This window comes from Carassius carassius, chromosome 24 (assembly GCF_963082965.1).
Source record: "Carassius carassius chromosome 24, fCarCar2.1, whole genome shotgun sequence".
NCBI lineage: Eukaryota > Metazoa > Chordata > Actinopteri > Cypriniformes > Cyprinidae > Carassius > Carassius carassius.
Window position 1 is genome coordinate 6128086 of NC_081778.1, and position 24886 is coordinate 6152971.

The following is a 24886-nucleotide window of genomic DNA, read 5'->3' on the forward strand; positions in this document are numbered from 1 at the left end:
CGGCTGGCTGGGCCTCGCGTCCACATTTACCACATTTTATAATCAGGATGTTCTGGCCTTAAAGGCTTGGGTCCTTTTTGCTTAAACAGACTTACTCTGGTCATATGGCAAAACCAGTGATTCAGGTGTTTGCCTTCTTCACTGTACATTCTTGGCCCCCTCTGTGCTTGCTGATGGGTCTTTAATCTAGATTTAAACGTACAAATTGTGTCTGCCTCCCGAACAATCTTAGATTGGTTATTCCAGAGTTTTGGCGCTAAATAGGAAAAGGATCTGCCGCCCGCAGTTGATTTAGAAATTCTAGGTATTGTCAAATTGCCAGAGTTTTGAGAATGCAATCGAAGTGGAGGACTATAATGCAATAAGAGCTTGTTCAAACACTGAGGTGCTAAACCACTCAGGGCTTTATAAGTAATAAGCAACATTTTGAAATCTATATGATGTTTCATAAGGAGCGAGTGCAGTGCTCACAGAACCGGGCTAATGTGGCCATATTTCCTGGTACTAGTAAGAACTCTAGATGCTGCATTTTAGTAGTAGTAGCCCTTTATTGTCACTAGTCACAAGTACCAGCGAAATTAGCCATCAACCTGTCCATACATACATACATACAATATGACAAGGGGGTAGACAGGACAGGAAGACAGGGGATTGAGGAAGAAATACAGCATAACATTAGGGAAGCGAGGAGAAAAAACAACAACACCCAGTCTATGCTCCTTTGGGAGTACAGTGTGAGAACAGGAAAAAACCTCAGCAACAAAAGCACATAATCAATACAAACATACGACTTTGCAACTGGGGATGGAAATTGGGGGGTCGAGGTAATCCAGCACAGCCAAGCAGCCATCCGGTCCATTCGACATTACAGCGCTGGTCACAGACCTGCTTGTCAGACTGGAAGTACAAAGCGGTGAAGGTGAGGGATGGGGTGGGGGGGGTGAATGCATATCTGTATATATGTACGTATGTATGTGTGTGTGTGTGTATGTATGTATGTATGTAAGAGTTTGTGTATTTGTAAGCCTGGAGAGTTACAATTCAATCTAGGTGCCTCAATCCGCAGATTGTGATAGCGTCACAGCAAGTTGCCATGGAGACAGCCTTGATCAGGCCCAGACAGAGTGAACAATCAACAGGTGTCTGGGAAGATGGGGGAGGAACGCAAGAGCGTCTGGCTGCAGTGCTCATTTGGGGGAGTTGTTATTCCAACTGGCCAAGGCCAGTGCTGGTAGAGGGAGCTAAAAGAAGATAAGATTCCGATTGTTTGGTCTTGGGGCGAGTAGCCGCATTCCAATTTAACGGCCACTCTCTTTGTCCATTCTGGTCTCCATTTTCTCCAATTTCCTTTCCAACGCCTTGAGCTTCTTCGTGATGTTATACATATTGCGGTTAATAGTCTCAGTCTCAGTACTGACCGCTCTGCCCACTGCTTCAATCATGACGGGCAGACTTGTGAGGCTTTGGACAGCTGTTCCCGTTTTCTGAACTTTTTCGATAACCCAGGGCAAAGCCTAATCCAATCAGCAGAAGACCTGTTATCATGGTTCCGATAGGTAGATATCTTCAATATCCTCCATGGAAAGAACCGCCAGAAACACGACCCGTCACCTCTCCCACGCATCCATCGTCTAGCCAGCTGTGGGCAGTCAGGTTCCCCCAAACCCAAGCTTCTCATCGAGAAGATGGTGTCAATTGTGTTGAGAGACCAGTCGATCAAATCCATGATTTTCAGTTTTGGAGAGAAGTGCAGAGAGAGTCTCTCAGAGACTATAGATGAGAAGAGAGAGAAAGCAGGGAAGGCAAGGTTAGGAGAGGGAGAGAAATGCGTCCACCTCCATTGAGAGCAAAGAAGAAGAGCTTTTTGGATAATGATTATGTACTTCCACTAATGCCAACAAAGTTTTCTAGTCTATTCAAAAGAATGTTGTAGTCAATAGTGTCATACGCAGCGCTAAGATCCAGTAGCACTAATAGAGAGATATAACCACAATCAGGTCATTTGTAACTCTAATGAGAGCAATCTCAGTACTATGATACAGTCTTAATCCTGACTGGAAATCCTCACAGATACCATTTTTCTCTAAGAAGGAATACAATTATAAAAGATAAGGAAAAGGATACTACCTTTTCTAGTATTTTGGACATAAAAAGGAGAATTGAGATCGGTCTGTAATTAACTAGTTTTTTGGGGTCAAGTTGTGTTTTTTTAATGAGAAGCTTAATAAAAGCCAGTTTGAAGGTTTTGGGGACATATCCTAATGTAAATGACAAATTAATAATAGTAAAAAGGGGATCTATGACTTCTGGAAGTACCTCTTTTAGGAGCTTAGATGGATAGGGTCTTACATACACGTTGTTGGTTTAGAAAAAGTTTATACAGTTCTTCCTGTCCTATAGTAGACAGTTAATGGAATTGTTCCTCAGGGGACCTATAGCACACTATCTGATGTGATACTGTAGCTGACAGATGGTCACAGTTTTATCTCTGATGGTATTGTTCTTGGAAGAAAAATAGTTCATAAAGTCATTACTGCTGTGCTGTTGGGAAATATCATCATCATCAGGTTGATGCTTTATTTTTCATTAATTTAGCCACTGTGTTGAATAAAATCCAGGGGTTATGTTTGTTTTCTTCTTAAATAGACTAAAAGTAATCAGATCTAGTGGTTTTTAATGCTTTTCTGTAGGATAGGGTAATTTCCTGCCAAGCAATATGAAATACCTCTAGTTTTGTTTTCCTCCAGCTGTGCTCCATTCTCCAGACTGCTCTCTTTAGGGTATGAGTGTGTTCATTATACCACAGTGTCAGACTGTTTTCCTTAATCTTCCTTAAGGATAAAGGAGCAACCGAATCTAAAATGCTAGAAAAGAGAGAGTACATAGATTCTGTTTCTGTTCTGGGTTTTTTCTCTACTTCCTGTTGGCCTTTATGTAGCTAACCGTAGCTCCGTGTAGCTGATTTTATTTTTGTACTTTTTTCTCTAGAATCTTTATCTTACTATCACTCTCTGTTTTTTAAAGTGATAAAATATAACTTAATTCACACCATATTTATGATATTATCGATCAATCTTATCAGATTAATTTTGATCGTTCACTTTTATTTTATATCCGTGAGTGCAGTACACCTGCAAAACGTTAGCACTCGTTAGCTTGTCATTAGCATTTTCATTCGAACCTATCGCTGTTTTCTTTTCTCCTCTCTCTCGCTCCAGTTTTTCACAAGTTCATAAAACAACCGCAGTAAGAATATTTCATCAAGCACGGTGAGTAATGGCTTCTCCTGCTATTGTTATTTGCACCTCTTGCCACATGTACAGTTTATCTATCTCTGTTGCAGACGAGGGATTCACATGTGATAAATGCAGGGAAATAGTTAGGCTGACAGAGAAGATTTCAGAATTAGAGACACGCATCCAAACTTTAATTGAGGACAGTAAGAATGTGAGGGCTCTAGATACGGCTTTGGATGAGTCTAGCTCAGGGATTCCTGTACATTGTTCGGTTCCGGCAACAGAGCCCCTGCAGCAGGGCAACTGGGTGACAGTGAGGCAGCGTGGTCGTGGGTCAAAAAACCACTCTTCTGTTCCGATCAAAACATTAAACAGGTTCTCCCCACTCAGTGATGCACCCACTGAGAAACCTGATGAAAGTGCTCTAGTTATTGGTGATTCTATTGTACGGAATGTGAATATAGAGACACCAGCCACCATAGTCAAATGTTTACCAGGAGCCAGAGCACCTGACATCTTGGCAAATTTAAAAGTGCTGGCTAATGCTAAACGTAAATACAGTAAGATTGTTATTTAATGCCGGCGCTAATGATGTTCGACTTCGCCAGTCAGAGATCACTAAAAATAACATTAAAGAGGTGTGTGAACTTGCAAGCACGATGTCAGACACTGTAATAGGCTCTGGTCCCCTCCCTGCTTACCGTGGTGACGAGATGCATAGCAGATTGTCATCACTCAATGGCTGGATGTCTAAGTGGTGCCCACAGAATAACATAGGTTTCATAAACAATTGGACGAGTTTTTGGGGCAGACCTGACCAGTTGAAAAGAGATGGTCTTCATCCCTCCTGGGGTGGTGCCACTCTTCTCTCTAGAAATATGGCAAATAGTCTTAGTGTTAAACTTGACTAACTGGGGCCCAGGTCAGGAAGCAGACAGACTGGCTAAACCGACCATCTGCTAGCTGCCATACGTCACAGAGGTCAGCTAATTCTCAGCACATAGAGACTCTTTCACCTAGATATCACACTATAGCGACTGTTCTGTCTGTTCCCCGAACTAGAAAATACAAAAAATGTCCAAACCAAGTTAAGATTAACAATTTAATTGAGGTTCAACAAATAAAAAACAGATGCAATATGGATAAACAAATGATAAAGCTTGGCTTACTGAATATCAGATCCCTTTCTACGAAAACACTTTTTGTAAATAATATGATCACTGATCATAATATAGATGTGCTTTGTTTGACAGAAACCTGGCTAAAACCTGATGATTACATTATTTTAAATGAGTCCACCCCCAAGATTACTGTTATAAACATGAGCCGCGTCTAAAAGGCAAAGGGGGAGGTGTTGCTTCAATTTATAACAACGTTTTCAGGATTGCTCAGAGGGCAGGCTTCAAGTATAGCTCGTTTGAAGTAATGGTGCTTCATATAACATTATCCAGAGAAACAAATGTTAATGATAAATCCCCTGTTATGTTTGTACTGGCTACTGTATACAGGCCACCAGGGCACCATACAGACTTTATTAAAGAGTTTGGTGATTTTACATCCGAGTTAGTTCTGGCTGCAGATAAAGTTTTAATAGTTGGTGATTTTAATATCCATGTTGATAATGAAAAAGATACATTGGGATCAGCATTTATAGACATTCTGAACTCTATTGGGATTAGACAACACATTTCAGAACCTACTCATTGTCGAAATCATACTCTAGATTTAATACTGTCACATGGAATTGATGTTGATGGTGTTGAAATTATGCAGTCAAGTGATGATATCTCAGATCATTACTTAGTTTTGTGCAAACTTCATATAGCCAAAATAGTAAATTCTACTTCTTGTTACAAGTATGGTAGAACCATCACTTCTACCACAAAAGACTGCTTTTTAAGTTATCTTCCTGATGTATCCAAACTCCTTAGCATATCCAAAACCTCAGAACAACTTGATGATGTAACAGAAACTATGAACTCTCTTTTCTAGCACTTTAAATACAGTTGCTCCTTTACGCTTAAGGAAGGTTAAGCAAAACAGTTTGACACCATGGTATAATGAGCATACTCGCACCCTTAAGAGAGCAGCCCGAAAAATGGAGCGCAGCTGTAGGAAAACAAAACTAGAGGTATTTTGTATTGCTTGGCGGGAAAGTAACCTATCCTACAGAAAAGCATTAAAAACTGCTAGATCCGATTACTTTTCTTCTCTTTTAGAAGAAAACAAACATAAACCCAGGTATTTATTCAATACAGTGGCTAAATTAACAAAAAATAAAGCCTCAACAGGTGCTGACATTTCCCAACACCACAGCAGTAATGACTTTATGAACTACTTTACTTCTAAAATCGATACTATTAGAGATAAAATTGCAACCATTCAGCCGTCAGCTACAGTATCGCATCAGACAGTGCACTATATACCCCCTGAGGAACAATTCCACTCATTCTCTACTATAGGAGAGGAAGAATTGTATAAACTTGTTAAATCATCTAAACCAACAACATGTATGTTAGACCCTATACCATCTAAGCTCCTAAAAGAGGTGCTTCCAGAAGTCATAGATCCTCTTCTGACTATTACTAATTCCTCATTGTCATTAGGATATGTCCCCAAAACCTCTCATCAAAAAACCACAACTTGACCCCAAAGAACTAGTTAATTATAGACCAATCTCAAATCTCCCTTTTCTGTCCAAGATACTAGAAGAGGTGGTATCCTCACAATTATATTCCTTCTTAGAGAAAAATGGTATATGTGAGGATTTCCAATCAGGATTTAGACTGTATCATAGTACTGAGACTGCTCTCCTTAGAGTTACAAATGATCTGCTCTTATCATCTGATCGTGGGTGTATCTCTCTATTAGTTTTATTGGATCTTAGTGCTTGTAACGCTTCGCGACCAGTGAAACACAGGGAGACGAGAAATCCAATCGCTGGTATGTTTATTTGAGGTAATCCAAAATCGTCGTCAAACATGCCAGGGTCAAAACTTAGAATGCAGTCCAAACAAACAAAACAAACGAGGAAGGGAACAGGAAAGGGAAGGAAACGGAACGGGAACTCAGACTATGAGAAATGAGGAATCTCGGGGAACCAGAAGACTGGAACATCGAAGGGTAAGGACTACATACAAACAACAGGGAAAGACAGGTATTTATAAGAAGGCTAATGACAATAGATTGCCTGCACCTGGTGCAATTAACTGGAGTGCAATTACTGTGAAGACAGGACCAGACTAGAGGAATTATAGTGCCTATGGTGAAGTGCCTAAGGAGAACACTAGTGGACACCCAGGGAAACAGAGACTGACAGCGTGACATTACCCCCTCCTCCACGGAGCAGCTGCCAGATGCTCCACCCGAAACCAAGAGAAAACCAACAGAAAAAGAGACTAGGAGGGATGTGGAGCGGCGCAGGACTAGGGGGAGGGACGGAGGGCCAGATAACATGGAAAACAGAGACAAGACAACCAGGTAAAATGGGGAGACAGAGACAAGAGAAGTGCAACACGAAACAAGGAGTCCAGGAGGGTGGTGGACCGGCGGAGGATCAGGGGGAGGGACGGAGGGCCAGGTCCTAGAGCAAAACGGAATGACAGACACAGACTAGAAACCCAGGAGGGAGGTGGACCGGCGGAGGATCAGGGGAAGGGACGGAGGGCCAGGTCCGAAGGAGGAAACAGACAGAAAAAAACAAAAGAAAACAAAAACACAAAAACATAAGTCCATAAAGGACATCACGTGACGCCCACCAGGGCGGAGCAGAAGACCACCACAACCGTGTGGTCAGGGCGGAGCAGAAGACCACCACCTCCGTGTGGTCGAGACAAATGCCCTTCAGGACAGAGCAGAAAACCACCACAACCGTTTGGACAGGGCGGAGCAGAAGACCACCACCTCCAAGGGGTCGGGACGAATGCCCCCCAGGGCGGAACAGAAGACCACCACGTCCTTGTGGTCGAGGCCGGAGTCCCCCAGGGCAGAGCAGAAGACCACCACAACCATGTGGTCAGGGCGGAATCCCCCCAGAGCGGAGCAGAAGACCACCACATCCTTGTGGTCGAGGCCGGAGTTCCCCAGGGCGGAGCAGAAGACCACCACAACCGTGTGGTCAGGGCGGAAGCCCACCAGGGCGGAGCAGAAGACCACCATATCCTTGGGGTCGAGGCCGAAGGGCCCCAGGGCGGAGCAGAAGACTACCACATCCGTGCGGCCAGACCAACGGGAGGACAAAACTATGGTAATCCTATGGTGTTTCTACTGGATTCCAGAAGATTGGTGCTGACTTGACTCTGCTCATGAAGATTATTGGTGACTTGCATTTGTTCATGAAGATCCCCGGTGACTTGACTCAGTCCTTGAAGATCACCGGTGACTTGACTCTGTCCTTGAAGATAACCGCTGACTTGACTCTGTCCTTGAAGATCACCAGTGACTTGACTCTGTCCTTGAAGATCACCAGTGACTTGAAAAGGTCAACGGTGACTAGCCTTGTCTCTGGAAAGTCCATGGTGACTAGTCCTGACTCCGGAAGGTCAACGGTGACTAACCCTGACTCCGGAAGGTCAACGGTGACTAACCCTGACTCTGGAGGGACCACGAGCACCTGACTAGACTCTGGAGGTTCAACCGGAACCTGACTTAACTCTGAAAATTCAACAGTCACCTTACTCATCTCTGGAAGGTCCACAGGAACTAGCCCTGACTCTGGAGGGTCAACGGTGACTAACCCTGACTCTGGAAGGTCGACGGCGACTAACCATGACTCTGGAGGGTCGACGGCGACTAACCCTGACTCTGGAGGGTCTACGGTGACTAACCCTGACTCTGGAGGGTCCATGAGCACCTGACTCGACTTTGGAGGGTCCACGAGCACCTGACTCGACTTTGGAGGGTCCACGAGCACCTGACTCGACTCTGGAGGGTCAACCGGAACCTGACTCAACTCTGGAAAGTCAATGGGTACCTGACTCGACTCTGGAAGGTCAACTGGAATCTGACTTGATTCTGGGGAATCAACTGGAACGTGACTCGACTCTAGAAGGTCAACAGGAACTAGCCCTGACTCTGGAAGGTCAACTGTGACTAACCCTGACTCTGGAAGGTCGACGGTGACTAACCCTGACTCTGGAAGATTGACGGTGACTAACCCTGACTCTGGAGGGTCCATGAGCACCTGACTCGACTTTGGAGGGTCCACGAGCACCTGACTCGACTTTGGAGGGTCAACCGGAACCTGACTCAACTCTGGAAAGTCAATGGGCACCTGACTCGACTCTGGAAGGTCAACAGGAATCTGACTTGATTCTGGGGAATCAACTGGAACGTGACTCGACTCTGGATGGTCAACAGGAGCCTGACTCGACTCTGGACAGTCAACTGGAATTTGACTCGACTCTGGAAGATCGACAGGAACTTGACTCGACTCTGGATGGTCAACAGGAATTTGACTTGACTCTGGAAGGTCAACAGGAACTAGCCCTGACTCTGGAAGGTCAACGGTAACTAACCCTGACTCTGGAAGGTCGACAGTGACTAACCCTGACTCTGGAGGGTCCATGAACACCTGACTCGACTCTGGAGGGTCAACCGGAACCTGACTCAACTCTGGAAAGTCACCGGGCACCTGACTCGACTCTGGAAGGTCCACTGTAGTTGCCATCCTCTGCCGTGGCTCCGGGCTGGCAGCCATCTTGTGCAGTGTCGTTGGGTTGGTGTTCATCTTGTACTGTGGTACTGGCTCAGCAGACGTGACGTGAACAGTCTTGGGAATCTCTAGGATCTTTAACAGCATGGAGAAATAATCCAAAAATGTCTCTGTGGCCATCTTGGGCGTTGGCGCTGAGCTGGCGGCCATCTTGCACCGTGGCGCTGGACTGGTGACCACTTTGTGCTGTGGTGCTGTGCTGGCATCCATCTTGCCTCGTTGCGCTGAGCTGGTGGCCATCTTGTGCTGTGGTGTGGGGCTGGCTTCCATCTTGCCTCGTGGTACTGGGTTGGCGGCCATGTTGCCTCGTGGCGCTGAGCTGGCGGCCATGCTGCGCAGCGGCGTTGGGTTGGCGGCCATCTTGTGCAGCGGCACTGGACTGGCGGCCATCTTGCACAGCGGTGCTGGCTCAGCCGATTTGCGCCTCCTCTCTCTGTACATAATGGGGAAACGGCGGCTCCCATCCGAACCCCGGTTCAACGGGAGGCCACAGTGGAGATCGCTGCTGGACCTCCTCTTGATTACTCACTCCTGAGCGACCTCCCCTGGTTCCACGGAACAATACCAGGCGAGTACCCTCAAAGCCATTCCTCTGCCGCTTGATGGCTGGGGAGGAAATTGGAGCAGACATACCGCTGGATCTCTTTGGATGGAGTCCTTCTGTAACGCTTCGCGACCAGTGAAACACAGGGAGACGAGAGATCCAATCGCTGGTATGTTTATTTGAGGTAATCCAAAATCGTCGTCAAACATGCCAGGGTCAAAACCAGAATGCAGTCCAAACAAACAAAACAAACAAGGAAGGGAACAGGAAAGGGAAGGAAACGGAACGGGAACTCAGAATATGAGAAATGAGGAATCTCGGGGAACGAGAAGACTGGAACATCGAAGGGTAAGGACTCCATACAAACAACAGGGAAAGACAGGTATTTATAAGGAGGCTAATGACAATAGATTGCCTGCACCTGGTGCAATTAACTGGAGTGCAATTACTGTGAAGACAGGACCAGACTAGAGGAATTATAGTGCCTATGGTGAAGTGCCTAAGGAGAAGTGAGCCCACTAGTGGACACCCAAGGAAACAGAGACTGACAGCATGACAGTGCTACGTTTGACACAATTGACCACAACATTCTTTTGCATAGACTTGAACACTTTGTTGGCATTAATGGAAGTGCATTGGCATGGTTTAAATCGTACTTATATGACCACCATCAGTTCGTAGCAGTGAATGAAGATGTATCATATTGATTACAAGTGCAGTATGGAGTACCTCAAGGCTCAGTACTAGGGCCGCTACTCTTCACGCTTTATATGTTACCCTTGGGAGATATCATCAGGAAACATGGTGTTAGCTTTCACTGTTATGCTGATGATACTCAGCTCTATATTTCTTCACGGGCCATTGAAACACACCAATTTGAAAAATTAATGGAATGCATAGTCGATATAAAAAACTGGATGACGTGTAATTTCTTACTGCTAAATTCTGAAAGAACAGAGGTGTTAATTATAGGACCTAAAAACTCTGCTTGTAAACAAACTACAGCTAGTCCAAAATGCAGCAGCAAGAGTTCTTACTAGAACCAGGAAGTATGACCATATTAGCCCGGTCCTGTCAACACTGCACTGGCTCCCTATCAAACATCGTATAGATTTTAAAATATTGCTTATTACTTATAAAGCCCTGAATGGTTTAGCACCTCAGTATTTGTATGAGCTCCTTTTACATTATAATCCTCTCCGTCCGCTACATTCTCAAAACTCAGGCAATTTGATAATACCTAGAATATCAAAATCAACTGCGGGCGGCAGATCCTTTTCCTATTTGGCGCCTAAACTCTGGAATAACCTACTTAACATTGTTCGGGAAGCAGACACACTCTTGCAGTTTAAATCTAGATTAAAGAACCATCTCTTTAACCTGGCTGACACATAACATACTAATATGCTTTTAATATCCAAATCCGTTTAAAGGATTTTTAGGCTGCATTAATTAGGTAAACCGGAACCGGAAACACTTCCCATAACACCATATGTACTTGCTACATCATTAGAAGAATGGCATCTACGCTAATATTTGTCTGTATCTCTCTTATTCCGAGGTCACTGTAGCCACCAGATCCAGTCTGTATCCAGATCAGAGGGTCACTGCAGTCACCCAGATCCAGTACGTATCCAGACCAGATGGTGGATCAGCACCTAGAAAGGACCTCTACATCACTGAAAGACAGCGGAGACCAGGACAACTAGAGCCCCAGGTACAGATCCCCTGTAAAGACCTTGTCTCAGAGGAGCACCAGGACAAGACCACAGGAAACAGATGATTCTTCTGCACAATCTGACTTTGCTGCAGCCTGGAATTGAACTGATGGTTTCGTCTGGTCAGAGGAGAACTAGCCCCCCAACTGAGCCTGGTTTCTCCCAAGGTTTTTTTCTCCATTCTGTCACCGATAGAGTCTCGGTTCCTTGCCGCTGTTGCCCCTGGCTTGCTTAGTGGGGGTCACTTCATCTACAGCGATATCGTTGACTTGATTGCAAATAAATGCACAGGCATTATTTAACTGAACAGAGATGACATCACTGAATTCAATGATGAACTGCCTTTAACTATCATTTTGCATTATTGACACACTGTTTTCCTAATGAATGTTGTTCAGTTGCTTTGACGCAATGTATTTTGTTTAAAGTGCTATATAAATAAAGGTGACTTGACTTGACTTGACATCATCAAGTTGTCTTGAAAACGTCCATAAGTTACTCATAGTACTTCCACTGTACACCACACAACACATGCGGTGAAGATGTCCCAAGGACCACTCCCAGAGAGGCGTGCTTTGGACCGCTCGCCGAGGCTCGCGATGTAAAACACACAAAGCAAGTGGTCACGGTAGTCCGTTAGGCAGCCAACTCCAAAAAATAACTGGTGTGAATCTCTAGGGAGTGGTCCCTCTACTCCAGGCGTAAAGGGGCAACATTTGGATTGTTCATGATGACACCGGGATGAGAAAAAAAGGGGGGGGGGACTGTAACTGTAGTGGGTCCATTCTTCTGTTATGATTTGGTGAGGTACAAATGTACGAGGATGAAGGAGATCAACAAAAAGCTATTTTAAATATAATATTCAGGAGACAGATAAATAAATCCATATTAGATCGAGGGATAACCATTAACAAGAATGGACAAAATACCAAACAGGAAGAAGACATTAAATATGGGCAGCTGACGAGAGGAAAACAGGTGGAGGGAGTTAACTAATCATGACTAATGAGCAAATTAACCAAAAACCATAGAAACAAGGCAGGAGAAAGGGAATCACAGAAAACTTAACCAAAACAGATCATAACAATATGAAGTTTGCACAAGACTAGATTATGATCTGAGATATCATCACTTGGCTGCATATTTTTAACACCATTATCATCTATTCCCTGTGACAGTATTTAATCTAGAGTATGAATTCGACAGTGAGTAGGTCCTGAGACGTGTTGTCTAACCCCAATAAAGTTAAAAATTTCTATGAATGCTGATCCCAATACATCTTTTTCACTATCAACATGGATATTAAATTCACCAACAATTAAAACTTTATCTGCAGCCAGTACCAACTCGGGATAGAAAATCAGCAAATTCTCTATGGTGCCCTGGTGGCCTGTATACAGTAGCCAGTACAAACACCACAGGGGATTTACCATTAGAACTTGTTTCTCTGGATAATGTTATGTGAAGCACCATTTCTTCAAATGAGTTATACTCTGATAAATACTGAAAAAATTGTTATAAATTGTAGCAAAATCTCCCCTTTTACCTTTTGGACACAGCTCGTGTTTATACAAGTAATCTTGTGGGGTAGACTCATTTTATTTGTTGAACATCAATTAAATCACACAGAACTGAATGAAATTATAATGGTAAATTGAATAAAAGTGTTAACTGTGTTAAACATATTAAAAGAGTGAAGAAATACAAACAAAGTCTATGAAGTTGTAAAATAAATAGATAGCATAACTCAAATCTACAGAGCTCTTAAGAGAGAAATGAGACAGAAGGAAAAAATGAGACAGAAGGAAAACATTTATTTCAATACTTCTGTGTTCTCTTGCAAAAGTATTGAATTCCCCTCAGACACTTTACATTTTCTCTCAAAACACTTGCAGTCTCTCAAAAGCATTGCGTGCGCCTGGACTGAAACATATTTTATCTCTCACATCATATTATTTTCATCACAAACATTTTTTTTTCCAGGGAAAGCAAAAGTTTTGCAAGAGAATGCAAAAGCACTGAAATTATAATTTCTAGCATTTGTAATCGTTTCTCATATACTCATTCAGGGCTCAATACAAATCAGTTGGCCTTGGAGGAAGTTAATGAAAAATGTTTGAGCTGTATTAAGATGTTTGAGTTTGAAACATTGTTGAAATCGCTTCTGAAACTCTAATGAATACACATCTAGGACATTTTTTCAACGCCTCTATAGTTTGTCCATTTAAGTTGTTTATTGGGCTGTAAAGAGATCCCATTTATAATTGTGATATATATATATATATATATATATATATATATCTTTTTTTTTTTTTTTTACAGACAGCCTCGAACACTTTGACCCTAGATGTCTATAAAATTGTTTATTCTCGTAATCTGTGCATGGAGTCATTAGGAAAGCAGGCAGGGTCATTTTGGGCTCAGTGGCAGTGGAATATTAACTCATTCTTCTGGCGTGTAATTGCACCAGACTTCCACTGTTGAATGGGTGGAGTTCATTGTCTTTGTTTGTCTCGCTCTGGGCATCTGCTTTCGCTGCAGTGTTTTACTCTTTTACAACTTCTGTGGTATTTACAGTGGAGCCACTCAATGCATTCACCACATTTGCTTTGCCACTCTCACCCCTCTTATCTTCCCTCTCTTTGTTTGAGCATTGATTTCAACATTTCTGTTTCTCTCTCACTCTCTTTTTTTCTCGCTGTTTCTCTCTTCAGGGCAGGCATTCGGATTTATGGGAGCTGCTCTGTCCCCAGCTGGGCCAACAGCTTGCCCCAGTCTATGTCCACCTTATCCTGCAGGCCTGCGATTGTCTGTCACTAATTGGACAGAAACTTTACTGCTCCGATCTACTATGGGCGACGTAACCCATCCATCGTTCATCCATCAATCAATACATCCATCAACGAGTAATCCAGCAATCAATCACTCCAGCTACTCACATTCACTCACAGTAGAGACAAACTATAGTTTTCTGTCTGGCATTTCATAAGTGGGATGTTTTGCATAGTGGTCTGCTCACATTGAGAATCTTGCTCGTCCAGTGCTACAAATATGTAATTAAAGTTTTCTCTTTCAAAGCGCAGACATCCTGTCTGCACAGAGTGCTGGAACTATCAGGACAAACTCTTTCACAGTATCGTGTTAGATGTTTCCTGTGTGATTTCCAGTCTTTTTATTTAGAATTTTACTGCCAGTTTATTGAAGGAATACTTCACTCCAAAATTTTAATTCTGGGTAAAACTTTGACACAGTGACACACTATCTCACAGTGTGACATTGTTAAACATATTGCATGTTCACGCTACATTGTGTCGTAGATTTTTTGCACTGTATATTAATTTGAAGGAATTTTCCATCTTTTTTTCAGGTGTTTACCTGTATTTTGAATTTAACACTCCATTGTATTGTGTTTTATAGTTAACAAAAATCTACATAAAATTAACGGATAATGTCCCAGTATTGAACAGCCAGTAATTTTTGTTATTTTGTGGATTTATTTCTTACATTGTACTGACTATAGTAATTAAGCATAACCACAAGTAACTAACTAAACGTTTACATGTAGTTAATCTTACATAGTACACATTTATGTAATTACAAATTAACAATGTAACCTTAAAACAAAGTTCAGTACTCATTTACTAAAATCTATTGATTTTCTTTCATTTATTTATTTATTTATTTATTAAAGGGCTGGTCACTGTTTTCCATACAGTTAAAATGATTCGATTATTAACCATTAAGGTTATTTAAATGTTATTATTTTTATGTTAAGTACATTCCAAACCCTTCCATCACATTTAAAAAATGTAATAAAATCAGCAAAAATTAAATGCATTAATGAGAATGAGATGCATTTATTAAATAATTAGTTTATTAATTATTTGCATTGAAATAGTATACATTACAAAAAAAAACATATTAATCATTTACATTTACATATTAATCAAACATTAATCATGTTTTTGTTTTTTGTTTAAAAAAAAAAATTAAACATCCAATCAAGGTTTATGCTTTAACGGTGAGGGTCAGTAAATAAGAATTTTCATTTTTGTGTTAACCATGGTTCTTGAAGGTATTGTTCACTGGAAATCATCACAACATCCAACCTTAACATATCAGCACAGCATCGTTGACACACTTGAGTTCAATTGAGAAATAGCATTGCACTTTTAGTTTTAGATCTGGTGGCATCGGTTAAAACAGCTCACAGGAGGGAAAGATTGCCGGTAATAAAGAACGTTGCATTTTGGGGAAGAAAGTAAGCCATGAAATGACATAAATAATGAAATAAATTGCATTTTTGAGTGAACGATTCCTTAGAATTAGGCATAGATAAAAATGGAATCACACCACTTCCCCTTTGACCTCTCAGTCTGATGCAATGTGGACAGGAAATGCCAGAACAAGCAACAAGTGCTAGATATGATCACAGGAGGACATAAACAACAAGCGTGGGAACAAGACGACAAAAGTCTCTCAACCTCATAGAAAGTTGGTAATGGTGGTGACTCATTCCTGTCACACCCTTTTCCAATAATCTTCACTGTTTGCTGCGTCTTTAATGATGCTGCCCCCACCATCAACCCCATCCTCCTCTACGTCCCACCCCAAACCTCTACCTCTCCAGCTCCGGGCCCTCGGGTGCGCCTCCAGGCCCCTGCTCGACAAACGGCCTTTTCTGATGTATTTTGAGTTGTCACACCAGCCCTCATTTATCTTCTCCTCTCCTTCCTCCAGTTGTTCCATTAATTTGGGATTTGTTTGTAGAACAGCCCCTGTTCATTTCCTATTCTATGCAAACAAAATGTCATTTATTGAAATTAGAGAAAAGGAATGCACTTTAATAAATTATCCTTCTTTCTTTCAGAGATAAACCACATTTTTACATACATCATAAATCATTAAACAAATCTGTCCAGGTGAATCCTATAAAGAAGAATACAAATTGAAAAAGAAAGGCAACTGAAGGATATTTTTAGGACCATTACGATTATTTGAATCTTATTATTTTAATGGCAGCTAAGCACATTCCACATTAAAATTAGCATACATTAAATTGAAATCAAGTTCTATCAACTACACAACTGTAAAACTGAACCTTACATTTTAAATAACACATAATATTTTCTAAGATTTTTTTTTGTAATATGGTACAAACAATACGCCCCCCCACTGCAAAAAACAAATATGCTATTTTTCTATTTAATTTTTTCATTGTTTTTTTTTTATTTATTTATTTATTCATTATATTAATAAATAAATAAATAATAATAAAAAAAAAAAAATATATATATATATATATATATATATATATATATATATATTTTTTTTTTTTTTTTTTTTTTTTTTTTTTTATCCACAAATGCAGAACACAAGACACAGATACACTGACATACACACTTCATGCTCTGTGGGTGTTCAGGTCAATAGGTTCTAATGTATGAGGTAACTGGCTTTAACACGGCTCATGCTCACTATTCTCTCTGAAAGCTTTAGCCCCTTAGCAGCTTAGCGGAGATCTCTTTTTCAATCCAACCGTCCCTCATGACAATGAGGGGCCACATGGGGCCAGCCAGAGCATATGGGTCTTTTTACGTAATAACTCATCCATTCTTTAGTTTCTTGTGATTAAGATCAATTCTGCGACACAGGTCCTTCATATTTCTATTAATATTTGGTATGATTTTAAGTGGAACCCAATGTATTTTGTCATTGTAAAAGTCTAATAGCGTCTTCAGGCTAGATTTAAATGTTAACCAATCAGAATCCTAAGTAGAAAGTTTTTATCAAGTTTAACTGATTAATCTCCATTTCCATTTGTTTTTAGAAAAATCATCAGCTACATTTCTTAGGGAAGTTTGCTAGCGTGTGTGGCAGTACAGTGGACATGCAAAACAAGGCAAAGGGTTCAAGGGGTGCAGATGACCTAATGTGTCAGGTCATGTGACCTCTATCACCTTCCAAGCAGATTAACCCTAAAACCCAACACAGACCTGGTGACTGTTTCTCTCACACTAATCCACATATGAGGTCCGTGTCCCTAAAAGTTTGGTTCAAATACAGTGAGCTTCTTGTGCATCTCTTTCCCCTTCATAACACGTATACACACTCACACTAACTCACATATGTGTTGTGTGGAGACAGATTGGCGCTGGGAAGGTTGGGGTGTTTCAGAGGTGATGTTACTCAGATGAGTTTTAATCAGGGAAGGCCTTGTCCTGGACAAATTTGTGGCCCCTCGTCCTAATTCATCTCTCAGACTCCATCCTTGAGTTGTCTCTTGCACTAATGAAAAGGTTCATTCCAACTGAAGGTCAACAAGACTCGCCTCATCACTCTCTCCTCTCCTCTCCTTTCTTTCGCTAAAATGTTATTTTCTCATTTCTGTCTTAAATGCACAATCCCGTGTTTGAGGCTTATCCTGCCTTTAAAGGGTTAGTTTAGTCAAATAAGAGACGTTCATGAGCAAGTTCATTCGTTTAGCACATTTCCCAAATACCACTAGTTTCACTTTCACTTTGAATACATTTGTTTAGATTTGCCATTTATAATAATTCCACTTTAATATGTGTTTGTTGTATACTTTATTTTATATTCCTGTTCTAATGTAATAATAAAATGTGACTTATCTGTGTTTTGTGTTTTCTCTGAACAATGCAATTTCGATCCATCCAGTGCAATTTATAGTCAGACGCAGCTTATTTTTTAAATTTTATTTTCTTATTCTTTGTATTTTATGTAGGGCTTTGTAGATTTGAGAGGTGCAGTGGAGGGATTTTCAGTGAATAAGTTTTGGTGCACACAAAAAATTTATTGTAAATAACGGATCATTAATTTTGCAATACTTTGTGCTTTTATGATACATTTCAAATTTGAACTGCCCAGTGATTGTTTGCTTTAGTTGTATAGAAAAGAGATTGCACAATTTTCAGGAAGATAATTTCAAGCAACATTAAATGAGTAAATAGTGACAGTTTTCATTTTTGTATGAACTATTGAGCATGCTTGGTATAATTGTTATTAATGGTAATTGTTATTTTATCTAAGAGAAGAGAAGAGAAGAGAAGGAAGAGAAGAGAAGAGAAGAGAAGAGAAGAGAAGAGAAGAGAAGAGAAGAGAAGAGAAGAGAAGAGAAGAGAAGAGAGAGATTTCCCCAGAGTTCAATATTTGCCTTGATGAACTCCTTCGGGGAGCAATACAGCATCACTGGGGTTCCTCCCAAACACACACACACAAACACACACACATTAGTCAATATGGCCATGATAACTGCGGCCCCATCTGTTGCAGGCTAATCAGACTTCAGACCCCCTCACAATGAGATGACTTTATCAATTAGGGGTAGCCAACAGTTGTCAGAATGCAAATAAGGACTGGCATCAGAGTTGTTTGTATGTGTACAGTATGTGTGTGATTCCTGGATGATTTTCTGAAGAATTTGACACATTATAACACATTGCTGCTGTGAGAAGATAATATTAGAGATTATATTAGTTTTGTCAAACCCTCCCCTTTTCAAATTCTTTACTGCCAGTGTGTGTGTGTGTGTGTGTGTGTGTGTGTATGTGTCCAAATGTGTGTGTCTGACCTCCTCTTGACAGTTGGGATACTGATGAAACATTCATCATGTCCTGCATCCGTCATGATGGCTTCAGAGTTTCTGTAAGGAGAGCAGGGACAGGGCCAATGAACACACACATCACTGTAGAATGATGAATCCCTGTATGAAACGCACACACACACACACACACAAACACATGCTGCTGCTGATACAGTTGTTTGGCTTGTTTTAGAGTTTGCAGCTTTTACTAGGACTTGATTAGCAACCAGAAGAACAATATGGTGAATCATAGACACCCGCTGCACACACACATACACACAATGTAATACACAGGTACTGTACATATATATGTGCATATGCACATACCAACAGAACTAGCTGCTACTGATTCCTCGAGCAGTTGTTGCTGGCACAGGTGTCAGTGATTCACGACTAAAAAGACAACAGAAGTTTAAGCCGAAGAGTTCTGAACTGTCAACATGTATCTCTGTCATCTTCTTTGGCCTTTTTCTGTTTCACCTTGAGTCGTGGATTTAGTTTCAGTTTTATTGGCTCTAAAATTGGTGTGAAGTGCTGCTGACCTCTGACCCATGAGGTAGGAATAGAGTGGCTGTCAGGGGTCAGGTATTGCAGCTCTATTGTCCCTGTGAGTTTCTGTCTGTATGGTAGGCCAACACACTAGAGTGTTCACGCTATGCTAAAGTTTTTTCTTTTATTTTGAGATGATGTTCAACATTTTTCAGAATATTCAAAATCCACAAAATCTTAATATTTTCCTTTAAAAAAACACCGTCAGATATTAATACATGTGGTACTGAATGACTGCCATAGTCATATACCATCGTATTTAAGCACTGAAATACCACGGTTCATATCCAAAACGCCATGGTAGTACAATAGATCTTTTCATACTTTTTTGATTAATAGATAATTCCCAAGGGCATTTTATTCCTTAGACATTACCAATAGTTTCATAACCGAGGAAACAAATTCTTAGTTATGTTTTATTCAAATCTCAAACATTTTGCCTAAATTTTTTGCCTTAACTTGAGAGGGTGTTATCATTGGTGCTTTTCCAAAAACACATCACAGAAAAACCTTGGATCAAACATTTTCTTACAATTAACTTGGAATATTATTCCACAAGTTAACCACAAGAAGCTCAACAGAACAGTGCAAGTTTGTGGTACTTTGTGTGTGTGTGTGTGTGTGTGTGCTCTTGTTTTTGTGACATGTCAGGACACAACTCTGTATAATGACATGGGTATGACACAGGTATTACAAGGAGAGGGTGACTTATGAGGACATAACCCATTTCCCCATTTTTCAAAACGCTTATAAATCATACAGAATGAGTTGCACAAAGTTTCCTGTGAGGGTTAGGGTTAGGTGTAGGGTTGGTGTAACGGCCATAGAATATACAGTTTAAAAACCGTTACGCCTACGCCTAAATTGTCCAGCAAAAAGCTTCAGTGGCAAACGTCTGTTGAACATTTGCTAAAAATTAAGTTTGCTACTAAAACATCCAGAGACGTACTTATGTTTGGTTATCAAAAAGTCTGTAATATACCTTATGAAAAGATAAATAACTGATATACCAAACAGTCAATCAAATTGCAGTGTTGAAAAGCCTTGGTATTATCCACCATTTTTTGTTCAAACTTACTAAACTGTCTGTGAAATGTACAGTATATTTAATTTTTTTAACAAATTCCCAACATTGTCGTAAAAAGGTATTTGTATGATTAATAACATATTGCAAATTCTAGATATACTTTTTTGAAAAATTGAAGCATTGCATAGAACTATGTGGTAGACCACTTGAACAACTAAACTTAAACATTTTCAATGATTGTCCTAAAGATGTTTTTAGAAAGGGCAAAAATGTACTTAATTAGCAGCTTTTGCGATTAATGAATTTTTTCATTTTACAATTTATTTTACACTTTTACACACCTTTAAATAAGACTTTATACATGCAATCAGTTAACTTAAACTCACTGTTTTAAGGACAATTAATTTCAAAACTCTACTAAAATATATTCCAGTTGGTTCTGGCCATTCCAAACAATACCACTGTTTTTTTTTCATGACATTATAAACAGCATTTGAAGTTAAAATCACCAGGTACATCAGTGAGCAAACCAACTCACAACGACAATTTGTTTACTGAACATCGATTGAGGAAGGACTTATAATCGCTGTCATAAGATCAGTTAACTGCAAAACTCTACTCAAACATATGCCAGTCTGTGCTTACCATTCCAAACAATGAGTGCTGATTACTCATCTTACTGATTACATATTTTACTGTAATAATGATCATTGTTGTTATGATCCACAATAAAGAATATGATCCGCATTAGTGTATATTTGTGTATTTACATGTGTGTTTTTATAATCTGAGCTCTGTAGTGATAACTAGAGGACATGCTAAATTGGAAGTTGATACCAACTGTGGGGGATAATGGTTAAAGAGAGAGAACGAGAGAGAGAGAAAGAAAGGAACTGTGTGCGTGGGCACGTGTGTGTGTGTGCAGCTTTCACTGCCAGTAATAAGTGTGTGTGAGGGATAGCAGGAGAGAGAGGATAGAAATGAAAAGATGAGAGCTGTGAAGGAGTTGAGTTACAGCACACAAGGACAGAAAAAAGAGAAAGAAAAACAATGGCGGTCGTTAAAAGGGAATGTGGCAAGTGTGTGGCAGACGCCCGCTGAACCGGTGACCCTCAGCTGCTGTGGAGCTGGCTGTCTGAGGGCCGCGGGGCGACAGGTGACGCTGCTTACGTTTGCCAGTTTGGGATGGCTGGAGTGGCTGAGGTTTCACACCAATTCACACACAAGGACGGAGCCACCACACACACACACATGTGGGGTGACACTTTCTACAAGCATGGCAACACATGCTAAAAATATAAACATTCACATAAGAACACGTATACTGTGTTAATGTGCCACTGGTTTATGGATAGTAAAGCAGAATCACACTCACTTTCAACACCCACACACACACCATTGTTTGGCAGTCGTCCAGTGAATACTACAGTGTTTAGTGATAACATTATCACAAGTCTCAATGATATCTCAATGATATTTAAGTAGCTGTTCTAGTCTTTCAAGATTTCTCCACTTCCCCAACCTTCATTTTAAACAGTTTCTAAAAGGAGGTTTCCTTCGCAAATTGAAAAGAAAACATTTTTCTAAGTGAAAAATACATTTTCATTATCTGTAAAACCCTTTTTTCACTATAAATATCCATTTAATTGAAAGGTTTTATGTGTGTTAAAGATGCCAATAAAGTGTCTTTATTCTTAGAGTTGTTTTGTGTCTTTCTTTAATCAGGTAGTTCATTGAAGGATCTTGTCTTGTGCTCTGTGAGTGACATTCTCAAGCCTCACTGTTACACACAGCACACCCATATCACATTTGAGCATATAAAAACTCATGAAGTATCTGTATTTCTGATCTTTAGGCTTTGAATCATCTCGGTGTGTGTTCTCTGTAACCATTTGCTCTAACTTGTGTGTTCCTGTTTGTGTTTGTCAATTTGAATCAATTTGTAAATTCAGCTGTCAGAGGCATTCTGCCACCCATCAGACACACACACCCTCGCTCTAACTGCCTGTCGGAGTGTGTCGGGCTGCTGTTATTCTAGCACGTAATGACTTTGTTCAGTGTGTGGGGCAGTTGTCGTCTGTGTGTGCGGTTCTGTGCTGCTTCTAACAGTTTTCTCTCTGATTTCTCAAGTTCAGTTAGCTTCACTGACTTGGTTAAATGCTTTGCATTGCTAAAACTTTAGTGGCATTACATATACACTTCCATTCAAAAGTATAGGGTCAGTATGTGTATTTTTTTTTTAAAATCAGTACTTTTATACAGCAAGGATGCATATAATTATAAAAAACAATTCCTAATGAGAAAATCGACAAAAGTGTTCACAAAAATATGAAGCGACGCAACAGCACACTAAGAAAAGCCCATTAATATATGCTGCAATGTACCATGTTAATATGAAGGAGCTTTCTGTAGTTAATTAGTTAATCTGTAGTTAATCCATAAGCTTTCAAAACCATTTTAAAAATGTACAGACCCCAAACCTAACCTGGTAGTGTACACACATATTTATAGATTAATTTTACAAAAACTGTATAGGTGATATTTAACCCTAAAATTTAACTTATGCATGTATTTGAACGATACATATTATTATATTATTTCTTGTAACAATTCTCAGTATGCTGTAATGAGGTAAAATAAAGTAAATCTCCTGTGTTACGACGGTAAGTAGGCTAAGGATAAGCAATGATACATCCAGTTCAGCTGTCAGGTCAAGGGTCACTTTGTTACAGCGTATTAGGTCGTTTATTCCTGATACTTTTGTTTCATTAAAGAGATCTTTGTAAGTGTGTGTTTGTGTGTATGTGACCACAAGCTTGCATTTCTTTGCTCATTTTATCAGGCTTTTGTGAATCACGTCGCTGTAGGTCTGAGCCGCTGACTCACGGGAGATAAAATGGGTGTGTTTTTGTTTTCTGAACTGGTTGCAGGATCAGAATCTGTGTGTTTTTGTCTCAGAGGTCAGACTTCCCTCTGTTCTTTGTTGTAAGGAGTTACATTATTGATTATAGGTTTTGCTCCCTTTGACTTCCTGTGTAATTAGGTTGCGGCTAAATCGCCACCAACCATTGGCGTGTGTGTGTGTGTGTGTGTGTGTGTGTGTGTAAGTCGTCATTTTGTCTCAGATGAGTGGCGTCACTGAGCTGTTCAGGTGAGGTGTGACTCATTGAGAGTCAGGTAGAAGGATGTGTTAAACACAGAGGAGCTACAGTGGCCAGTCAAACAGTCTCCATGTGTTTGTCAAAGGCTGTCCTCCAACAAAGCAATCAACACTCAAACACACTTACACTCATTTTCTTCTTTAACTACTGTGAATGCGAGTTCATGCACTGTTGTCCTCAGGTTTTAGAGTCCTGGGTGTGTGTTTGCTGTGTGCTTGACATTTTCCTCTTGTACTGTTATTGATTTTGTCAGGTTAATTGAGTTTTAAAGAGACAGTGATGCTCTATGTCCTCCTGCAGGGCTTACGCTGGGATGTGGAGTGCTGCTGTAATTACAGGTCTGTTGTCAATTGTCAACAAATTGTGGGGATCGTAGTGGCTCTCTCTGACACATGCACATTTATAGTCACGAATGCATACAAATGAACACTTATGCACACACAAAAAAACAGATATTTTTAGCTACTTGGTTATGTAGACTCTTACTAGACTCTAGAAAACTTTGGCAATCTAAAACCTTGTTCAGACTGTCAGTCCAAATCTGAGTATTTGTTTATCTGATTGGAATTTGATTTATTTGGTTTGCGGTCCACACTGTGTATTGCAACTGCTCAGATCCGATTTGTGTGTCACGTGGCGCTCAGTTTAATGGGTTAATATGGCAATGGCATTGTGTTGGTATGCCTATGCTAAAAACAAAACAACAATACAGTCTGCAGTACAGACAACATGTTGCAATTAACTATATTTTAAATATATTAACTTTAAATGTTATATCACACAAGAGTTAATATTAATATCATGGAAACGTTACATTGCATATGTTTGCCAACACATCAAAATAACTGTGCTTTAAAGCATGACAAAAGTTGATTAAACAATGATTTAAAATGTAGTTTAAAACTTTTAATTTGAAACTTTCTACAAAGTGCACTTTTAAAAGGGTACACACGTGTTTAGAACAGTACATTTCAGTGGCCATTTATTTGCATTCATGTTATATAATATGCAAGTATAGTTTTTTGAAAATTTACTTTTAGGATTTGAAGTACACTACAAGTGCACATAAAAAATAATAATAATAAAAAAAAAGCATTTCTCCAGGCTTAATGTGATTTCTCTCTCTCTCTCTCTCTCTCTCTCTCTCTCTCTCTCTCTCTCTCTCTCTCTCTCTCTCTTCTGAATCATGAATGAACTTTACTATTTCCACCGAATATTTCTAGGATGTCCTCCAATATTACACTCATAATCCAGGTTATTTAACTTTTCTTTTTCTCCGGTCACTGGACAGACTTGCAAAAACTGTTTATAGGCCTTTAATGTGTGGTAAATTTG